At 39.5% G+C, this 21,530-nt stretch overlaps 1 long non-coding RNA gene across 1 annotated transcript in view; it reads right to left on the minus strand.

The window, feature by feature from the left end:
• LOC149871620 (uncharacterized) overlaps window positions 1-21,530 on the minus strand; it is a 173,650-nt gene that overhangs the window by 23,988 nt on the left and 128,132 nt on the right. The gene's annotated exons all lie outside the window — the stretch shown is intronic.

Genomic DNA, 21,530 nt, shown 5'->3' on the forward strand with positions numbered 1-21,530 from the left:
TTTTTGGCTTCTCGTTCACTCCAGTGAATCCGAGAGCTCGAGCTAGAGTTTTTTGTCCTTCATCCCCGAGTGCTCTGAGCTGGGCCTTGGTGAGACCGGAGTTGTTTAGTAGAAACCTGAACATCGCTCATTCTATTAGAGTGCATTGTGGTGGTGGTCCGCGGGTCTGGGCCGCTGGCTCACCCAACTACAGCAATCGGGGCCGAACCCAGCACGGTATGCTGACAAGTTGTCCATCCCTCTTTCAGTGATGGGGAACGCCGTTTTCTGGTGTTCGGGGTTCAATGCCCTTTGGAGGTGACCCACAAGGCCCAGTATGTGTGCTACGGGGCCGTTGACTGACCCGTTTAATAACAGTCAAGCAGTTAAACCTTGAGGTCCACCGTAGACTTCAGTGGCGGCCTCTACCACTTCCAGTAGGCATAGTACATTCCCTGAGTGCATGGCGTAATGATGGGGCCAGACCCCTTGCACTTGGGCTGGCGTGAGGTTTAAGGCCTGTTGAGCTGGATTCCAGCTGGCATAAGATGCTCCGACTATGGTGAATATGAGGGCGCTTGCATCCGGGTGAGGCGATGCACCTTCGTGCCAGGTGTGCATCTTCCGCACTAAGGATTCTGCCACTAATGCCGGGAGTGCTATGGGCCAGACAGTGTTGGCGAGTACTGGAATGGGGTCTGTAACTTTTCCTCTGCTCCAGGTGGTGCAGTGTACAAGCTTCATTGCTTCATCCGAGTCCAGTGTTTCACTTCCCGCTTCTACTACCAGACGCCCAAGCCAGACAATTGGGGTCTCTTCGGGTCTAATGCCAGTTTCTTTCCTTAGTTCACCTATCTCGGTCTGGTTGCGTGTACGCGATGTGGTGGTGACTTGTGTTCCTTGGCCTCCTGGGCCTGTCACTCGTTTCTGCACTGTGATGGGTAATGCCGTTGCTAAATCTGGATACAGCTGTGGTGGTGAAGTGTCTGGTGGCAGCATGGACGCAGCCTTTTCTGTGCCCACTTCTGTATCACTGTCAGTTTTGCTGGCCTCTTTGGCCTCCGCCCCCTCTGGGCGTGTCACGTATGGTGGCGGTGCTGTGGGTGGGGACGGATTCCAGGGCGGTGTTGGCGTGCTTTTTTCTTTGGGGTTTCCCGCCTCACTTAGGTTCCCCTTTCTTTCGGCGCCATCTTGGGGCGATGGCGCAGCTGCATTGTCTGCGGCAGCTTGGGCAGCAGTTTCTAGCTGCACCTCTAAATCTGTGTTCTCCCATAACAGCCCAACATAAGCACGAAACAGGACATTGAGCATTTTTCCCTTGTCCCATTTTGGGCCAGTCCACTTGGTGGTGGTCCACCCATCAGCCCCTAGGTTTTCGTGGAGCTGAGTTAGTAGCTTGTGTCCCCTAGACCCTTGTGAAAGGTTCGGACAGTTAAACTTGTCGGGGGGGGGTGTTTTCATCGCCTTCCCTGATGTGCCGGATGCATCGGGCAAACTCCTGGGTGGGGATTGGGTTCACCGTTCCCGCGGGCTTCACTCGGCTGAGGGACAGGGAACCGACCTCTTCCCAGGGCTGGTAGACAACCTCAGGATGGCTCGTCACACACCCGAAGGAGCTCAGGGCTAGTTGGATGGCCCATTCCTTCCCGCCGGCATTTTCCCCTCGGAGGGAAATGTACCCAGTTACCGAGGTCAAGCTCGGACCGGCTGCCTGATGGTAGGCAATATGTGCCCACAGATCGTCTGAGTTAGTCATGGGATGCTCCCCACTATGCCATGGACAGTGGCGGATCAGCTCTGACTCCATCTCGCCTCCCCTGGATCCTGTTCGTGACACCATATGGCAACCAAGTTGGTTGGTCACAGTCTGGGCCGACACAATCGAGCAGGTGGGAGCTAGTGGAGGGTCAGGCAGCTCGTATTCGTATGGTATGTTTTATTTTTACTTACGCTACCAGAGAACGGTGTAGCGCAGGTCGAGGTTGGTTACAAAACAACAGCTGCAAAACCAGTTGATAGCTGTTAGGCGGACGAATCACTAGTCGGATCGAACTCGAGCATGCAAGGGCAGGGGTATGCCAGGAGACAACAGTGGTGGAGAGACCTTCACAAGTGGCCGGCTTGTGAGGTAGCCCAAGGTACATTTTGGCGGATCTCTGAGCTGGTCTCTGCCTGGGCGGAAACTGTGTTTGACTTAAGTATATTGTGGGTAGCCAATCACAATGTGAGCTGTACGGAATATTCTGGGTGATCACGCACTGGCCATGTGCGCTGTGCATGATTGAGCATGCGTAACTTAGGTGAATTGACAGTTGGGAATTTCCGCCCTGGGGTTTTTCCACTTGAGCTTCTAGCTCTGTGTCATTGGCACACATGCCTATTTTGCTAGCATTGGATTGCTGTTCTAGCCAGGATGGTCTAGGAAATGCTTAACAGGCAAGGCTTTTTGTGATCTCTCTTATTGGACTCACTGTATAATTAGGAGAGCTGTTGGACAAACTTTCAGGCATCAAGTGCCCTCCTGATACCTGAAAGCTTGTCCAACAGCATGCAGGGTATTTCTGTGCATTTCCCTTCAGTTTAAAAAAGCTGCAGTAATTGTACTGGTGGGCTTAACTTCATAGACTACCTTTTCATCAGTGATTTCACTACAGTCCTTTATAACTTGTCTGCAATTAGAATTTATTTACAAGGGATATGGGTGACTATAATCACAATTCTACAAGTGAAGTTACATACTCTATTGCTCTGTACATCAGGTATATATACATTGGTGTACTTTCTTTGTCGCAAAAATAAAAACCAATAGTTCCTTCTCATACTGGACCAATTTTATTCAAGATATAATAATATCAGAACTCATTATACATATGAAACAAGGCTTCTGATTTGTAGTACAAACTCCTAAACCATTTTGGATGCACCTTGCTTGCGCACTGACTGGTTTATTGGGAACATATATTCTCAGTACTAATGAAGTACAAAACACTGTCTTCATTTGTTGCAATGCCTATCCTGCTCCCATGACCATTGCTATGTAGCATTTTCACATCAAATTTCAGTGGAACAAAGATGCTTTACTTGGGACATATTGTGCAAGGAGTCTAATTTGTCTCAGGATCCTCTGTAATACTTTTTTTTTTCCAGATGGATTTCATGTTAGCTATGGCTTCAGTTTTGTCACCTGGCTCTCTATTCCTTTGAAGATAGTTTGTATTGAATTTATTCTTCTTTGCTCATAAACTGAAACTTACCCATTATTTTTTGGCATTACATGTGGGTGCCTGACATGTTTCATTGTTCTTTTGTCGCAAAAATTCACGAGCTGACCTTATTCCAAAAGGTGGATGGAGAAACTTATTTTCACCCCAGGGTGAATTAAAGATACACAATTCAGATGATCCATTATCTGACTTGCCAACATCCATCTTTTTCATCTGGAACAGTAATTTTTTTTTAACCAAATAATCATCACTGAACATCTGTGGGAGTAGCAATAGAGTAATGTTGTGCCAGCATAGCCTTGCTAAGAGCTCTGGAATCTAGACAAATCATAACTCTGCTATTTATCTTTTGTAATTACAACCAAGCTCTTAACCCAGGTAGTAGGCATGCTTGTTGGCTATAATCCCTTTCTTGCTTTAGCTACTGGAGCCCAGGAGTCTGTATGTCTCTAGGAAGGGTGCATTGCCACATCTTTGCATACCACGAGTGACTGATGGACTTGCATTCATATGGTGCTTTCTCTGGAACTGTGAGACGTGGAAGACTTACAGGTATTAGACAATTACACTGGTATTAAACTCACAGATATTAGACAATTACACTGGCTTCGCATCTTACGCAGGGGTTAGGTTCTAAAGTCAGCGCGTAAGATGAAAATTGCGTATAGTCAATATTACCCTTGGGCTTGCCCGGTGGTACAGTCCGCTCCCTCCCCCATCCAGTGGCACAGTCCCTCCTTCCCGCCCAGGGCAGCCTGCACCAAACTCCTGCCCGACGGCATGCACAGCTTCCCAGTGGGGCTGCTCCCAATGTAGCTGCTTGACCCCGTGCACATTGCTATGGGGGGCAGCTGCAGGCTGAATCCACATAATCAGCACTCCAGGGCATATGCGTGTGTTGAACTCACCTAAGTTAAATGCGCATATGATGTGACTCCACTGTAGCAATTTTTCAGTGTTGAGTGCCATGGTGTGCTGCAAGCCTACTCTGGATACTAAAATCAGCTGTACAAATACTTCTCTGCTTAACAGAGCATTAGAGATGCATTACTGACAAAGAACTGAAGAGTGTATTTGTTGGCTGTCACCACCCACTAAGTGACTTTACTTTCAGGCTGGTCACTGTGGGTGCCTATACTTATGCTCATGGGTGGGTGGGGGAGGACATTTTAATTAAAGTGGTTCTTAAAGAGCCACTCTAATTAAAATGCCACAGCATTACATGTATTAAGCCCCCACACATTTAAAAATGGCTGCAGGATGCTTTAACGAAAGCTCATTCAACAAGCTTTAGCTAAAGCATCCAGCAACCATTTTTAAACCTGCAGGGGTTTATATGGCACTGGGTGGCGGAGAGGCTGGCTGGAGGGTGCTATGGTGCAGGGCTAGTCGCCTAAATGACTCTGCTGTAGGATACTACTTGTCCTGGACAGTACTATCCTACACCAGAGTTAATTAATTTATTGTGCCCCAATATGAGTGCTCGTGTAGACAGTGACACTTTACTGTGGAGCTAATTAATCAACTCGGCAGTAAAGCACATGTGTAGATGCATCAGTGGTGGATTACTCCAGAGGGCTGACTAGACCCTAGAAGAGCATATCTTGCCACAGTCCCACTTTCTTAATGGGAGACCTTAGTGCACCTATTTGGCTTTGGCTCTCTGGTGGCTGGATCATCCTCACAGAACCTTTTGGTGAAAGCTCATACAAACTTGCCAGTACAGTGTCTATATGTGATCTCTATATGCACCGTTATGGCTTATAAGATTCTGCAAATGTCTCAATAACTTTTTCAAGGTAAGATTTGGCTCCCCCTGCAACATTTATTTGAGCCCTTGATCAGTGATACTGAACAGCATCATCTCCAAGAATGTCATTCTCAACATTTCCAGATTCCAATGCCTGCTTTTTGCCCCAGCTCTGTCTATCTGCTCTCTACCACAGGCTTTGTGGAGTGTGATGCCTGATATGACATACAACTCAGGTTTCATAACCAAATAATTGGGTACTGTTAGACACACACACACCTCTGGATGCCCCAGTTTAAAATAAATGGTGAAGAATATAACATACTGTGTGAAAGCAAGGAGCCCCTTCCCAACTGTGTCAAGCTTACTTGTGGGAGAATCAGAGCTAAACTTGTCACATTTTCCAATGCAGAACCATGCTTACAAATGCACAGACTGCTCATTTGTACCTCCAGAGCAAAATTCCCGCAAGCCTCTCTGACCTATAGCCTGTGCTGCCTGTAACATGTATGCAACAGTAGAGGGTGCCAAATAGCAAGGAGTAACTCTAAGAACATACATGTGGAAGGAACCCACTGGGAAGGTTGCCTTGCTTTTCCAGAAAACCACTTTATACATCCCCTTTCAAAACCTGACTGTGCTTAAACTTAGAACAATTCAGATTTTGTATCCCACCTAAGTTTTGAAAGATTGTTCCAGACCTCATTCCTCTTAGAAACACTATTCTATTTTCCAACTTAATTTTATTTATGACTATTTGATATGCATTTATTCTAGTGCCAATATTGTCCTTTAACGTAGACAGTACTTCTCTTCTCCTAGTGTTTACCCCACTCTACTTGTAGAGAGTAATCCTGTCCCCTCTGATCCTTTGTTTTGGTAGGCTAAACATGATTAGCTCTGATGATCAGAGAAGGCTTTGATCATCATAGAATCCCTTTTCTGCACCTGTTTCACTCTGAATTCATCTTTCTTGTGCAGTTGTGCACTCTGTCCCAGATGGGCTCTTACAAGTGCCCTATCTAATGGCTTTAATACACCTTCTCTCTACAGGAAATTCTGCACCTTGATACATCCGAGAAGCACATTTGTTTTTTTCACCACAACATTTCACTGAAGGCCTATAGACATCTTATAGTTAACTAATATACTTATATCACCCCGCCCTTTCTGTTATTCCCAAATTATTACTCCAGTGATTTCTCTAAACATTTCAAATCATAACCTTAACCCCATTCCTCTAAAACTAATGTACAGCAAGAAAAAGAAACAGCAATAAGTTATTCCCTTTCTTAGAACACACCTCATCTGCTAAATTTTACAACCCCCTTATACCTTTTTTACAGTCCTTGCACAATGCCATCTAGCATCATGCTTTCACTTGCTCATCATTAAATCCATAGCCTGCTCTCCATCCCCCACCTAACCATTGACACTTCCCATGGTAAGTCCTGTTACTGACACAATCTATGTAGCACAATGCTGAAATGAGTTGTAGTTCTTGTTTTGATTTAAGAGTTGTATCTTGATCTACCCAAATAAGCTCAGAGCAGCTAAGAAACAACAGTAGACTTCCCAGAAGATACCTAAAGCTTGAAAACTCCAGTCCACACGTTCTTGATCTCCCATCACATCTATGCCAGTTAATACCTCCACTATTCAGTGAAACTCTAACTAACACACTGAGCACTGCTGAACTATGTACCAATTGCTTACATTGTCTGTTGCCAGTTCCAGGCACAAAAAACTTTAAAGATAAGTTTCTACTCCATATCTGAATTTCCAGATGTTTCATAAATTTTAGCAAGAAATGCATGAACCTTTCATGTGCTATTTTCTGAAAAGTAGTTTTGCTGAACTCAGAGGTACAAAACAAAGGAGGGCAAACAACTATGCATTTAAAAAGCGGTTTTTATTTGTTACTAAATCTATAGTGACAATTTAGAGAAGTGGAGATGTTTTAAAATTAATTTTAAGATTTTAAGATTTAATTTTACATTCTTTCAGTTTAGATTAATAGGAACAATCTACTTACTACTTGTAAATATATAATCACATCCCACAATTTTCAGAATTCTTCAGAAAAGCAAAGTATAATTAGAAAAAAGCAAAGCTACTTTTCACAAATGACAAAGTTTAAATTTATCTGAAATAATCTGATAATAATTTATTCCAGACTTCAGTTTCAGCCATCAATTATTTCTGTATTGCGTAGGTGTAGCAGTGGGACAATTTGCTCTGAACAGTTTAAATTCATTTGCTTCTGTTAAGCACTGGAATTATTTTTATGTTACTGCTAAGTGCATTAAATCTATCTGCAATTTACTTATGTGGCTTCTTCTCCAGTTTATGAAAATACTATTTTTTTTACAATTTTAATATTATTTGACATTCAGACTTCATTTTGAGAACACGAGGGGGCAGTGCTGTTCCAAATTGTGCACAAGTCTATAGCTTAAAAAAGCAGTTTACGGATTGTGTTAAATACAAACAAAGCTCAATCTAAGTTTAAGCAGCACAAACCTTAGATGATCAAAATCATCAGTTTCATGTATCTCAACATTACACTTTATGACCCATTAATATATTTTCTTTTATTTTAACCTCCCCAACCTCTGCATACAATGAGTCTTTGTAAGATTAGAAAAAGAATCTGTTTTCCTATGGGTAAAGAACTGAACTCCCACTTTCAGAATCACCCTGGGCCAGATCCTGAAAGCTGCTAATCTCCCACAATTCCCATTCATTTTAGTCTGACTTGCAAGTACTCAGCCCCTCTCAGGATTTGGCTCAATGCAAGTCAGACAGCTAGTACCACATTATGTTCTTCTTTGTTCAGCGTTCAAAAGCAGACCTGGTTTGTCTGAAATTGATCTTTTCAAAGCCACTGAGTAACAGCACTGCAAGCTAAAGCTGTTTAAACTTCTTTGGGACTTTAGTGATCTGCATTACCCATACATGCATCAAATAAGCTGAATGCTATTTTCAGCAATGCAGTAGGTTAGCACAGTAGCCTATTACCTCTGGAGATGTAAAGTAGAATCCTGGCTTTGGACTAAGGTAAAATAAATTAGGGGGTTTTTTTTCCAAATACTGCTCTCAATATTTTTCTACTTCCAAAATACAACTCTGTGATGCTTGATTGGCCGTGCCTGTTCATGAGAGATTGAAGACTGGACTAGTAGATGGTATAGGAGGCTTGAAGTACTTTGGAAAAGTTCTGAACAATATTTCATTTCACTGACTCTAGCTACTGCATTCAGTTTCTCACGTTACTGAAGAGTAAAATATACCCATGATTTTTTTTTTAAATAAAGGGGAAAAAACTGATTGTGCTAATAGTATTTTACAAACACACAACTGTGATGCATAAACCAGACATGAGGATGGTGATGAACAAAGCCTAGCAAATTCAGGGTCCATATATAGTTTGGAGCAATTTGTTCCTAACATTGGCATGTAAATTGTTGATTTTCACTGTTGTGCTGCCCAGCAGCATCGTTTTAGTAAAAAGACCTATCAGCCTTCATTATAATTTATGTGCTTCTTTTTAGAGGTGCTTAGAAAGAAAAGGTTCTTTCTTTGTACATTCAGGTTTCTGTGCTTTTTAAACCAAATACAACCATGGTCTGTTGTAAAATTGAGATTATTTAGGGCTTAATCTTAAAACAGCTGTTTTCCCATTGACTTCATTGAATTGGGACTCAGATTTCAAACACTCATCTACCTATCCACATATAAAATCTTCCCTTCAATTTTTGTGGAGATATTATGCCCATATTACCTTGAATATCTACATATTACTGTACAGTGCTTTATCAAGTGTGCATATTTAATGTGCACCACTGCTCTTGCTTTTCTGTGAACTTGAATCTATATACCTCTTTTGTATATTTGACTTATGTGTACTACACATATTCTAATAATTACTTTTCTACACACACAGCCCAGTGTGCCCATGGAAGCCATCAGAAGGACTCTCATTGCCTGCAATAGATGTTGGATTGCACACCATACATGCAACAAGTATAAATTCCTAAACATAGAATTTAAAGAACACTGAGGGTGCTGATTGTAGTTAGGAGCAGCATTTTGTAGTTTTATTCTTCTTCTATATTCACATGGAAAAATGTGGCTAAAACAAAGAAAAACACAAAGTTGAGTAACTCATTTGTCCTTGATAGCTCTTGAACCAAACTTTCTCTGTTCCACTCCGACAAGCCAACTTACTGTGTGAATAGCTTAACCTGTCAAAAGTATGTTAATTATCCTTTCTCTTTTCTATTTGTTTTACTTCTCTTACTCACTTAACAATATCTTTTTCAACAGATGACCTTGGCTAAAAGTAACCTGTAAAATATATTATCCATAATACTGATCTATATCCTATTCTATTTATTCCAGCAGTTCTTGAAGTGAACTGAAGTTTTGTTCAAGTAAAGATTCTAAAAGGTAGCCCATTATTTTTTTCCTTTCAGAAAAGCATCTTTATTTGTCTGTAATGCAAAGAAGGAAAGAAAATTATTTTGTATGACCAAGGTCTGTTTTTTAACTGGGTGCTGATTTCAATCAAGCTGTGTATGCAACATTGATTACCTTGTGCAGAGCCAAGGGAATATGCTGTTTTTGTGGTCCCCCCACAGGATTGCTAAAGGTTTCAGTTTTGTCACATACCACACTGATCAGAAATGTTTGGAGGCTAGAACAAATAGCTAAATGAGATAGATGATGCTTCATCACTTATACCATGTGTACACACTTCACCGCATGTTTGACATACCCTGTGGACATGTCTACACAAGATACTAAATGAACAGTAGACTAATTCTACCGTGTATTAGCACATCATGGTAAAAACTGTGCTAATGCACGGTAGAATTAGTCTACTGAGCACTAGTGTCACAAAGAAGTGTACCAGAGCTACCGGGCAGTAGCGCTCGATTACTGCACATTCAGTTAGTCAATAATGCTCAGTAACCATGGTGCGTTAGCTAACATGTAGATGTACTTTGTTACTTCTATATTAGTCCTGAAATATTTAATCCTCAGTCAGGGAAAAAAAGTCTCATTAGGCCTAATTTTGTAGGCAATCTATTTGCGATGCTTCTCCAATTTCGTTCTGTCTAGAATTTTTTTTGGATGGTGGGTTTTTTCTTTAAGGAGGTACACTGACACAAACACAAAACCACTAATAACATTTAGGTTCTTTATTTTGTGATTTATATGATATATATCATATTCCAATAGATTTTTTTATTGAGTATACTTATACTTAGTTAACCTTCACTGTATTTTAAATCCCTCTTAATGTTCAGTCAAGCATGAAATGATATCAAGGGAATACTCTTGACATAGGGTACTTTCGTACGGCACAGTTTACTGCTGCGTAGAAATACAAAGGAAGTTTCAGCACAGGTAACAGTATAGCCATGTTAGCTTCTGAGAGATTCTGTGAAGGTGTAAGTGCTTCTTGTAAGTGTGCTCACTTTCACATAAGACCAGGTCTGGAATTACCATGGTCTCTACAGGTCATGACTGCAGCTGGGAAGTTTATAGTTTTAGTGTATAAGTGGTATATGCTTTACAGATAAACGTAAGGCAGGCCAGATGCTCAGCTGGCACAACTCAGCATTGCTTTATTGTCTACTAAGGAGCTATTCCAGTTTATACAAGATGAAGAATATACAAGAAGCTTTATTCTCTCATTTCACAATATGAGTAACTCCCATTGAAGTCATGGGAGTTGCTTGTACTCTGTGGAGGGAGACTAGGGCCTCAGAGCTGTCAATCTCGCACCTTTCACAAGTACCAAATTCACGTAAAACATTACAATAGAAAACAAACCCAATAAAGAATTCATTTTAAAATACAAGTTAGTAACACAATGGAAGCAGCTCTTTGCTAAGAGTTTCAGTTTTTAAGCAGTCTAGGTATATGAAACACAAAAATCAGAAAAGAAATGGCAATAATCTGACAAGGAATGAGATGTTATATACGAGTTGTCAAAGAGTCAAAGGATTCATGACAAAACCAAGAGCTGCAAAAGGAATAAAAAAGGGAAGACATCAAGTGGAGATGACCTAATTCAAAAGGGGGAAAGAAAACCACTCACTACCATGCTTATGGAGAAAAAAATCCTTTAAAATGTACTGCAGTTCTCAATGGCACCAGCATAATTAGGAAGCAACCATGTCTTGCCTTTCATTAGTAACCAAGTTATTACAATGCACAGGGCTAACAAAATAAGCATTTCTGCTGCTAGAAAGTAATGAATAAATCACTACATGTAAAAAGTTAGGAGTTTGGAAAACTGACATCAAGTAAATTGGATGATAGGGCTGAACCCTCAAACTTCATGTCAGTGTGTATAAATCATGCACATATATGTATGTGTGTACATATATATATATATGTATATGTATGTACACACAAGCGCACATACACATGCACTCACACCCTTAGATATCTTTAATTGGTCTAAGAGACATTTTACATTATGTTTTGCATGCTGGAAAGCCTCTTAATTTTGAAGTGAATCAACAGATCCTAAACTTGTACATGAATGCAATAAACAGCCAGTTTACTTCAAGCACTTACTTCCTAATCTGATCTTTGAGCTATACAAGCTGCCAGAAACTTTAAAAAAAAAAAAAAAAGCAGCACTAAATTCTTAAGGATTATTGTAGCTATGAGTTAGTGTACATTTAACTCATAACCCATAATTCTGGTTTCTTATTACTGTGTCACAGTAATCTTAAACAGGATATTTCTTAAAGCTAGAGAGGGTTTTTTTGTTTTTTAAGAAATAATAAAAAAAAACCCTTTCACCCTTTCCCACTCAATATTGGCCTGATTCTGCTTACAGTGACATCGGGTGAGATATAATTTCAGAAACTTCAGTGGAGTTTACTGTAGCATATCAAGAAGCAGACACAGATAATTTTTAACGTATTCCAGGAACAGATCTTAAAATATCTTCACATTTTAAATTACTTATTTTTTATATCACACTAGGCAGAACATAGTTAAGAAGGGTTGTTTGTCCCCATCTTGTATAAAGCTGCCTGTTTCAATGTCCCAGTGATGACTACTAAATAACATATTTTCAAAATATTATAATAAGTTCATTGTCTGGTGGACAGTGTTTTACAAGCTAAGATCCAAAACACATACATTGTGCAATCAGAAGCAACAGCTGAGCTGAGGAGATGGTTATGTAGGGAAATACTCTGAAATCCATTTGTCCATAACTATTTCCAACACTAAGATTCAAGATCTAACGTACTAATCAATCTGACCTACAAGATAAGTTGAACTGCAAACAAATCTAAAAATTCCTCATCAGCATATTCAAAATGCTCTCTACAACCATAGTAAAGGAAGAGAAAGAACAGCCAGAAAACTAGCCCAGCAAAATCACTCCCCCTGTGACCAGAAATCTCATCATCAGGATAAAAGGTGCCATATCAATTTCATTTCCATTCATCATTGTTAAGGATGACTTTAAGAAAGTTTCATTGCCCATAAACGCTTAAATCATAAGCAGCTGCACACAATATCATTTAGAACATAGTTGCATAACATTTATTTCCCTGGAGCTTTGTCCTTAAGCTGCAGACTGACAGGCATCAATGAGATCCAGCCTTCTCTTTAAAGAAGCCTGGACAGAATTTTTTACATTTAGCAGCTGAACCAAACTTCACAAAAGCAGCCAAAAAAGAATTGGTAAAAGGTTAGGATAGATTGACTGTTTCCAAATTGGAATACTAATAATGATCTTTAATGAAGCCTGACAGTACAATCTGTTTCTTATTGTTCCATAAGTGCTGGCTACTGATCATATTCACTGGCTTTAGGTGATGGGGACAGACAGGGACAAATGGGCCCCGCTGGTGAGCAGGACTGTGCACAGCTGATCTTTCAACAAGGATTAAATTAATTAAAATGATTCTTGCATCAGAAGAATCAATCTTTTTATTTGCTATCATCATATTGTTTATTAATTTTGAATGATGGCTAATTGGTACCACTGCTGTTTGGGTCATCTGGCTTGGTAATCTTCTTAAGAAGGCAGTCAAGAATGCATAATTTTAGTAGCTTAAACAGTGAGTGGGGCTGCAGGGGAGTTGGAAGAGGAGAAAAAAAATCACCCAGTTCACTTAGTACATTTCTAACAAAAGTAAACTGTACATGTAGGAACTATGGGAAAATTTTCAAATGTTAATTGCCCTGGTCACAGCAAACTAAAATGGACCAGATGCTTGAAAGAGTGTAAAATGAAGTAGCTTCATTGACGTCACTGTTTTTAAAGTCACATTCCAAGAAGTCTATAAATAAACAAGTACATTCAACCTTCTTCATAAAATTGGCCTGTATTATCAGTTGTGATACTATTATCTTTTACTGAATAAGGACAATGTAGTCAGTGTTGCACAGAACACAGAGGACAGTACAGTCTGCTCAAGAAGTTTACTCTCAATAACCAAGGTTTGGCAAATTATTAGAGACAAAGCTCACATAGGAACCAGTGCTGAACCCCGCAGTCATATACCAGATAGAATATGGTGTTATGCCTGATGAAATATTTCAGGATTTGGCTCCAAATCAATAAACAATACAAAGCACAATAAGTAGATATGTGCAAATGGTCCTCTTAAAACCAATTATATTGATCTTGCAAGTACATTAAGGATGATTCAGTCCAAAAGGACAAGTTTTTAATGGTATTTAAGCACCTAAATATACAGCTACATGCCTAGTGGCATCTGAAGGAAGCTTAGTTGAATTAGGCACCTATTAAGCATTATCTACATTTTAGAACTTCAAAAATCTGTTCCAAAAGTGACTCTCATAGCAAGAAAATATGATTAGAAGGGAGTGGTGCAGAGATTTTTTATGTTTAAAATATATCAGTAACACAGACTGAAAACTCGTCTGTAGTTTTATTACAGATACCCAATGTCTTAATCTCAGACAGTCAAACAGTACAGGCACTGAATCCCAGATGATATTTGGCACATTTTTCACATGCTATTTTTTGTAAAACAAGGGTAACTGACTATGTGGGACTCAAAATAGGGACTTGCTAAAAATCTTAGATCGTTTTCACCTTCATTAAAGCAATTAAAGTAATTTTAATGGGTTCTGTGGTAAAAAAAAAGATTCTTATTAATTATAAGGGGGAAAACTTAGAGTTTAAGAACATAGCAATTAGGATTTAAAGCACTGAACACCCAATTACAGTTGAGTGCTGTGGATTTAAACCAGGGTAACTGATATGAGAATATGACTCATACTGAGCAGAACAGTGATGCCTCTTTCTTTTTTGCATAGTTATACTGTGTGTGTACACGTGTGCACGCAACTTGCAGGGAGAGAGAGAGAACACACACACATATACATATATATACACACACATATATGGTACAAACATGAAAAAAGAAAGAGGCATCACTGTTCTGCTCAGTCTGAGTCAGACTCATATCAATTACCCTGGCTTAAATCCCCAGGATTCAACTGTAACTGGGTACTCGGTGCTTAAATCCTAGCTGCTATGTGCTTAAACTCTAAATCGATATTTCATTTATATATACACACACACGTATATTGAACAAAAATGAATGAAGCATGAGCCACAAATTTTAATGCTTGCGGTCCAAGTACAACACCTTTTTCTATAGCTGGCAACAGGAGGCACTGCCCACACTATCTGACCACTTCTGGTTTTATCGAAAAAAAAGCTATGACTACATTCACTCTACTCTTTTTTCTCTAACTCACATGACGAGTGACACAGAACCCACTGCATTCCCTCAGGTGGGAACTCCCCCAGATATTGAAAAGTGAAGTTGAACCTCAGTCACTAAACCCAGTCTTTCTAATAGGATAAAACTACACCCTTCGTTTGATTGAAACTCTGCTTTTTCCCAGATTTTGGGTGTTAGGAAAGCCAGATACAGTCTTCGGACTGAGGCCAGCTATGTAGCACTTTGTAAATTTTAATCCAGCATGTTACATATACACTTTTTAAATTCAAAGTTATATGGGTATCTTCTTCTAGATGCAATAAGCAAGCAAACTAGTAGAGGGGGCATAGGACTAGGAGGAGCCAAATTTTGTTTCTTACTCTACTACTGCCCTCCTCTACAATGAGAGGTAAGTCATCACTCTCTTCCTCTCTTTCTCCCTCAGCTTAACCCCTCCTCCCCATATATTTTTCATCCTCAGTTTCCTCATCTGCAGGTGTCTACATTGCATTTCATGGAAGTCCCAGAAAAGATACCCCTGATAGCACCCTGCCCACTGCTCCAGCTTGCAAGTAACAAAAACAGATATGCAGCAGTCTCTCCTGTGCTTAGAAGCAGTCCCTAAGGATGCCTCTAGTGGAAATTAATTGCTGCATTTCCACATGTGGCCCTTGCAAACATAAGCAAGTGGCTTGATCATGCTTAAGGCTTTTTCCCTTTGGAGACATGCCAGGGACATGCTGTTGACATACCCTGTGTGTCTTATGTTTTCTTAATGTAAAACACTATGTTAAGTATCATTATTACTCTCACAAATGCACTTCTTCAAACAATTATGAAATGTTTAATTTTTTCTCAGCTTTCTTAGAACAGAGATTCTCACCGTCATGAGACTTGAGACAACCCTCGCAAAATGCCAGTTTTTAGCTTTCACTCATTTTTTGACTATAGAAAAGTAACAGATAAATTCTTATGTTACAAACAACTCAAGAAAACAACAGGTGAGAATGCTGTTGACACTATAGATTCCTATTTGCAATCTCTTGGTTGATTTTGTGACTCACATGTAGGTGCTTGTACACCAAATAGTGCTAATATTGTGAGGCACCTTGTGGCACCCTTAAAAGGATTTTACAGCACCCCAGGATGTTATTGGTTTAAGCCAGGCTGTCCAGCTTCTAAGCCCCCAAGGGCCACATACTCTAGATGCTACATCAGTGGGGAACGGTACTAGGCATACCACATGGACACTCCCCACTACCACCCAGCATGGGCATTCCCCCTCCCACTGTTGCACTACATGGGCACTTTTTCTGCTGCTCCGTATGCAGCCCCAGACTCACCTCCAGCTCCCTGAGCTACTGCACTCCCCTGCCCCTGGGCCAAAGGCAGGAAGTGGCAGCCAAAGGAGGGAAGGGGAACTTGGACAGTCCCACCACTATTGCAGCCAGAGCGATGGGGTGAGCCGTAGCTGGGTGAGATCTCAGGTACTGCACATTAAACCCTCATGGGCTACATGAGACCCATGGGCTGCTTGTTGGACAGCCCTGGCTTAGATAATCACTCTTATAAAAACTGTAAAACCTAAATGATATTAGGTCTTGCCCAGTTTGTTATATAAAGTATCAACTCATCCCCAGTGGGACAATCCCAACTCAGAGAGCCATCCCAACTCTAAACGTGGGAGTCTAGCCGTTTCCTTATGTTTGCAGTCATAAAAGATATGTTGGTTAGAGGAGTCTTACTGCAATGTGTTATTTAGAGCTTTATTCCCAGATGCAAAAGAGGACTAAATTATTTCAAAAGGTCACAATGGTTATCTCTGTTTGGTTAGCCTTGGAACCATGTTTGTACTTTAAAAATCTTCATATTGTCTTCTATTTAGAGTCATCGGTGGATCTTTGGGTTAGTGCTTCCAAACTAAGTACACAAATAGATGTGAAAGCAAGTGTTGCCTTGCATTAATTTAATAATAAGGGTTGTCTTTACCTGTAAATTCAGCCCTTGAAAATTTTGTACACTTCAGTGCATTGGCATGCTTTGTTTTTATTGCCAAGGATACTTTAACATACTTTCCACTTCAGTCTGAGGATTTCATTCCACTTTACAAGCAGTAGTGATGCGAGCCTCACAATATAGCAGTAGTTAAGAATGGTCATTCCCATTTTAAATATATGGACACTGAGGCATACGGAGGTTGTATGACTTACCTAAGATCAAAAGGAAAGGCCAACGTAAAGCCAGGAAGAGAACCCAGTACAGTGATATGAGGAGCTAAAATGGTGGCCAGCATTTTCCCCAAAGGACAATATTAACATTAGCATGAACACAAAATACTCTGAGAACCATTTCACATATGACTACAAACATCCTAGGTACTTACCCACATACTACATTTTGCCACAGAGGGAATCCCTGATTTGTCACGGGAAACCTAAGGACAAGAGTTTTGCATATCTAAACCTTCTCCAAGACTAGTGCATATATTAAAAAAAATGAATAGATAAAGAGCAAGAAATCTGCAGAATCAAGAAGAGGTAACCACTCGTCCACGCAAAGCATCCATTAAAGCAGGAAGACCTAGAACGCTGAGATCTAACCCATTACACAGAACAAGCAAAGCTTCTCTCTCTAACCAATATGAATATTTCCTGGACAACATTCATATATAATGATCTATCGTGGCACAAGAGGGTCAAAGGCATTTGAAACTTCTGGTGTTTCAAAGTACTGTATCACATTTTTTTCTCCAGAATTTGATAGGACTCTTAAATAATTTGAGACCAGATTCCCACAGCAGTCTTTTCCATTAATTCAGACATAATTATAAAATGAACATTTTCTTTCAGCCTTCAAGAAGGAGTAGTTAGTTAAACAGATTAGATGACTGATGGCTATATGGACTTTTAATGGCATGCAAGCAAAAAGGAAAATGACATGGGAAAAGAAAACCAAGTTGCAGGGAGCTGAGACTTTATTTAAACACTGCTTATTGTTAATGTTCTCATATCTTTCTGGCAATTATGCCTTTCCTAGAACACATTTGGGTATTGTCAGGGTTTATTAAAAGAAACTCAACTTTTAAAGATTGTTATCAGTTTATACAGTGACAAGAGACCATGACAAGCTTTCTGGAATTCTTTGTCTCCAAATTCTTTTTGTCCCTCTAAATACTTTCTCTGTTGGAGAATGCACTGATTCCAAACAACCCTAATAGCTAAGTCCTCTAGCAAATGTTTTAAGTACCTAATTTTGAATAATACCTTGTCCTAGGAATTGGTCGGTTGTTAACCTTTAACCTTTTATACCGTCATGTGGGAGGAATCCTCTTAAAATTCTCCTTGTGGAGGATGTACAATGACTAGCAGTTAAGGCTATTTGACCTCAGGATTTTCTACAGACAACTTCTGAACATCATCTTCTCATGTCTTTCTGATGCTTCAACTAACTCCTAAAATATTGGCTCATAGAAATATTTATTTTAGAATAGTTTCCAATTTTTATGTTCCTAGACAGGATGTAGGGGTCTAATTGTTCATTAAAAACCCCCTCCCAATTATTTAAGGGAAGATTAAAAAAAACACCTAAAGGAAATAGGCAAGATAGGCTCTAAATTCCCATTTACTTTCAATGGGCTTTTCAGTGGTCTAACTGCTTTTGAAAAATAGACCCATTATTTAGTAAAGCTTTCAGAAACAGAGGGTAGGGAAAGGGGATGACTTGTGTATAGAGATGCCTATCAAAACCTCCAATATATTCTATTCCATAATACAGAAACAAAAGGAAACAATTACAATTTAAAAAATTCTTTGTAATGCAGATAGAAGAAGTCACATATATAATTAATATATCTAGTTAAATTGTGGACATTGCCACAGAATATGAATGACAAAAAGAATAGGTAAACTTTATGAGGTTTAAGGATATATATGGAAAAAAATAGCACCTGCAGCTAACCTCCAATGGATAAGATAAAAGTTGTTTCTTATGCTTTTGGGTAGAGGTTAACCACTGCTTGCAGGTGTGTGAGAAAAGGAAGACAGCTTTTCCCCAAGGTGAGATTTCAGTGCATTACAGATCTGATTTGGTTTTGGTTTTTTTGCCTCCAGTATCTATCACTGAAAAATCTAAGCAACACTCAACAAGATGTGCAGAATCAGACTTAGTGTAGTTTTGTTGCACATCCCATCGACAATCATGACAGCACCGTGTAAAGCGATTTATCTGGCAATAGAATTGTGACCAAAACAAATGCCAAACTAAGGTTGGAGCTTCACGCTGTGTGTTTTTAATAGAGCTGGACAAAATTACACCTGGGAAAACTTTTCTTTAAAAAATTTATGGTTTTATTGAAACCAAAGTTTTTCATGCAAAAAATGTCAGTTCAGGAGGAAAACAGCAGTTTTCCTTCAGGAAGTTTTGAACAGACATTTTTGTGTAATTATGACTTAAAATATCTTTTTGTTTTGTTTTGTGGGTTGTTAGTTTAAAAAAATAACACTGAAAATTTAAATGTAAATGAAAACCAAAAGTTTAGTTGGCTTTGAAATGTTTCATTTTTGTTTTGGAACAGGAAACCGAAAACAAAGCAACAGTTTAAGTTAAAATAAAAATATATTTTTGCTTTCTTTAGGAATATCAATTTGAAACAAATGTTTCCATTTTGAGTGAGTCAGAAACTTTCCTTAGGAAAGCTGCATTTTTATTTAAAAAAATCAATTTCTTCTCAGGTCAAATTTAAGTTTCCTGACCATTTTACTTTTTAATGGGCAAATGTGAATAAATGCAAGCACCCCAAATTTTCAGAGAGGTCAAGTGTAAATTTAACATACCTAAAATTTAGATAATTCTTATCTTATGTTTTGGTCTTGCTTCTGATTGAAAGATGGTAAAAAGATATTTGGTCTCATCAAACCTAATTCATCCTGCTGTGACAAAATATGACAGGTAGATACCTGATTCTGTTAAAGTAAGGACGTTTTTCCATTGACTTCAACAGAATTCGAGTTTTATCCAGGAATGTAACACTGTCTTAAGCCATGAACAGAAAGTTCCATTGGTAAGGAAGAGTCCAATGTTTTTGGTTGAGCATAAGCAACAATTTAACCACACCTTTACTGTCTTGGGGGTAAGGAATATATTTTGTAGATTTTAAAGAGGAAGAGGAATGGACTTTTGGCAGATTTAGAAAGGAAGGCCAGGAAACCATAAAGGTTTTTGATTTTTTCCTAAACAAGTGTGGGCGAAACGTGAATAAATCCAAACATCTCAAACTTTCAGAGAGTTCAAATATAAATTTCAAATACCCACTGGCTAAGTACAGACAGTCAAAAAGCTTGAGGCTGAATTGATTCAATCTTCACAGGTTAGTCTAAGGTGTGTATAATGAACTGATAAGCCAGTGAACGGACATTCACTTTTGATATGGGAAATGTAGCCAACATGTCTGCAGTGGCCCAGGCCAGAAGTTGTGGGGTGCTAGAGCATGCTTCCCTGTTCAGTTGGAACAGACAGCTTGGGCCAAGGCTAGCCCATCCACCCTGCAAAGGGAGGTTTGCGGGGGAGGTACAAAGCATCCTGGGATGTTGGGGGACTGTGAGTTAACTTGAACCTGGAGGGGACCATAGACAGAAGTTCAATAAACTGATTTAACTTAAATCAGTTAAGTCTAATACTACATCCACCCACGTTTATCTTAACTGGTTTCAGCCATTTCTAAAGTGGTTTAAGTGTGCTGAATTTCTGTTGTGTTACAGATTTGAATCATTTTCAGATCACATACACAGGTTTATGTGAATTTTCTGTCCCTAGCCACTATCATCTTTGGGGCCTGTACAGAAGAGAGTCCAGGTTGGATTCCAAGTTTGGATCCAGAATTTTGATTTGAACCTGTTTCCAGATTAGGGAAAATCTTCCTTTCAAAAATCTTTCTTCTGCAAGGAAAAGTAAAATATATCTTGAAACATACAGTTAACTGTTTTGGTAGCCTGACAACAAAACACTCTTAGCCCATGCATTGGTGTAGTATGTTAAAAGTCAGTAAGTACAATGACTGCTTATCTTTCTATGAATATTTTTGTTTCCATGATCTAATTTAAAAAATGAACCCCATAGTAAATCCAGCAGCTGTAGATAGATATTGGCATCTGAAACCCACATTGAAAATCTCTCAAGGGGGCTGATTCATAAAAAAGCTATGTGTCCTGGTTTTTTTTCCTCCTCACTTGATATGGGAAAAATTGTAGAACACAGAGCTCTTAAGAACTAGTATATTTTTTATGATTCATTTGACCCCCCACAGCATTTGTGGACAAAAATTACCATCTCAATGAAAAGAAAGTAGGGACATACAATGTTAACCATGTATAAAAGACTACTAACAAAAGCTATTCAATAATCTAAAATCCATAAATTAAGGTTACTGAAACTATAGCTCCATTGAACTCAGGCAACATAATTATGACACTCAGTTTGTCTCTTAAGCCAAAGAATTAGCACTTGCAAAAAAGTACTGAACTAGCACTGCTTATAAAATAATAAAAGTATACAAATAAGCATCATATTCCCATGGATCAGGCATGAGATGCAGACCTCCAACTGGCATTCATTTCTACTGGTGGCAATTTTTCAGAAATATATATATCTATATATCATTCTGGGAGAAGAAATAGTACAGGTGTTCAGGTGGCAGCTGCCCCCTCTCCTCAGGTCTCCACAGAGAAAATTGACTCCCATTCTGAGGAAGGCATGGGGAGCAACCCCATCCCGGGGGGGACTGGAGCAGTGGGCCAAAGCCCCTAGTCATTTCCCAGACTGGAGACCCCAAGTCTG

The sequence above is a fragment of the Crocodylus siamensis genome, chromosome 2, assembly GCF_052110815.1.
Source record: "Crocodylus siamensis isolate JL-2025a chromosome 2, ASM5211081v1, whole genome shotgun sequence".
Taxonomy (NCBI): domain Eukaryota; kingdom Metazoa; phylum Chordata; order Crocodylia; family Crocodylidae; genus Crocodylus; species Crocodylus siamensis.